This window comes from Frankliniella occidentalis, unplaced genomic scaffold (genome assembly GCF_000697945.3).
Source record: "Frankliniella occidentalis isolate FOCC.00 unplaced genomic scaffold, Focc_3.1 Scaffold22, whole genome shotgun sequence".
NCBI lineage: Eukaryota > Metazoa > Arthropoda > Insecta > Thysanoptera > Thripidae > Frankliniella > Frankliniella occidentalis.
This window is the reverse complement of record NW_026267152.1, coordinates 294,058-295,761: the sequence shown is the minus strand read 5'-3', so window position 1 is coordinate 295,761 and position 1,704 is coordinate 294,058. Positions and strand designations below refer to the sequence as shown.

Genomic DNA, 1,704 nt, shown 5'->3' with positions numbered 1-1,704 from the left:
TCCTCCCCCGTCCCCTCGCCACCACACACAACTCTTCCCATTCCATCTCTAACCCTCTCGGCGAAATGAGCAACGACATGAGGCTTGCAACTTGTTGACGCAGATTCGACGAAGCGCTCACGCCCCGCCCGTCCTCCCAAGCAGGCCTCGCGTCTCGTCCGCAGAGTTTAATTTTGGGTCGCCAATTTGTTTCCGGTTTCCCCGAAAGGTGCCGTCTGCCGATTCACACGCACACATGCGATGCGCGCGTTGTCCTGGTGGGTCTCAACTGAAGAGTGCTCCCCCCCCCCCCTTCCCTGCTCCGCTCCGTGTCGGTCGTCGGTCTTTGTTGTTGGTAGGTATTGTGCGTCTAGCGAGCGAAGAGCACAGTTGACTGTTGACTGGCTGTACCGCGTGGGGCAACTGTGGTCTCCTTCCGTCAGTACGTCTATGCTGGATTAGTTTGCAGTGTCTAGAGTGTCGTGTTTGGCCTGTGGGCAACTTGAAAGTTTGTGGTTTTGGCTTTGGGAGTTGTCATTTTGTGTCTTGGACTCATTGCAGGAAATCGCACCGTCGGCTTTTGAAGGTTAGGGCATTCTCCCAGGAGTGAGCCCACAGTGTTCTCACTGTGCAGTCCTACCGACTGCCCGTCTGTCGGTTGGTTCTGCTTTTTTGAGAGGTAGGTAAAGTGTTTTGCTGCGTTGGTTTGATTGCTGAGCTCGTGGAGCAAGCCAAGCTCACAGCGAGGAAAAGTGGCCCATTTTTCCATTGCACCTGGAGCTACAGATAAAGTTGAAGCCTGGACTATCCTTGATACGGCAACAGCTATATATATTATCTAGAACTTATGCAGTGCTATCGGTTGCTCAGTTTACTGTATATCTAATTATATACACATGATATATTCAACTCCATCAAGAACTGCGTCTGGCTCTGCAAGTTCAGCACAAAGTACCGAAGTTTTTTGATGATTGTTGCGCAAAAAGCAAATGGAGTGTACTTTCTTGTGTGAAAGGAAGGCAACCGGTCTCTGATAGCTCGCCCCTACCTTGATCAGCTCCCTGCTGCCATTTGCTACGCAGAATTATCTACACCAATTAGACTATATTTACTGACCGTAATCACTAATCTTTTAGTGATTCATGTTATTTTGGAACTTTTTCCATATCATGTTTAAAATAAATTTAGTTGAAGTTGTAACAATGCTAGTTTTAGTTTTGTATTGTTGCCTTGAGATAGACCAATGTTCACATTCAAATAATATCACACTACTTTTACCTACATCGTGAAGTCAGCATGAACGTAAAGATCATGTGTGAGGTTTAAATGCACAGACAGAGAACTGTTAGATTATTACTTGTCATAGGTTGCTATACCAAGACCAATGCTCATCATAGCTCTCTTAGTGATTGTTAACCTCTGTTGTAGGTCAGTCCATTCTGTTGGTGTTGTGGCTGCTTGGCTGCCCTGCACTTCGTTGCTCTGAGGAAGTGGACAGTCAGCAGGTATGTAAGCCACCATGTTATATTGTTGTTAAAAATTTTGTTCATTTTAAACTGTGAGCCAAAGGGAACCAGTGAATTGTGAACCACCCCCTCTCTTCCCCCTCCCCCACTTGAACCGGAGTTTGGGGGGGGGGGGGCTAGCATTAGAGGCACGAGCGCGGAACGGCCGATAAGAATGTAAATTCCTCAGTGGATCGCAGAATCTTGATCTCAACCTTCA

The 1,704-nt window shown here is 47.2% G+C and overlaps 1 protein-coding gene and 1 long non-coding RNA gene across 4 annotated transcripts in view; one reads left to right on the top strand and one right to left on the bottom strand.

Moving 5' to 3' along the window:
• Positions 1 to 1,704, bottom strand: part of LOC127748950 (uncharacterized) — a 116,836-nt gene that overhangs the window by 26,927 nt on the left and 88,205 nt on the right. The gene's annotated exons all lie outside the window — the stretch shown is intronic.
• The window catches only part of LOC113216817 (zinc finger protein ZFP2-like), a 9,447-nt gene continuing 7,762 nt past the window's right edge, over positions 20 to 1,704 (top strand). Inside the window, exons 1-3 of one of the 3 annotated variants that reach the window (XM_052264888.1) lie at positions 20 to 334; positions 541 to 658; positions 1,408 to 1,484. The gene's annotated coding sequence lies outside the window, so the exon portion shown is untranslated. The other 2 variants (XM_052264887.1, XM_052264889.1) reach the window with 2 other exon arrangements.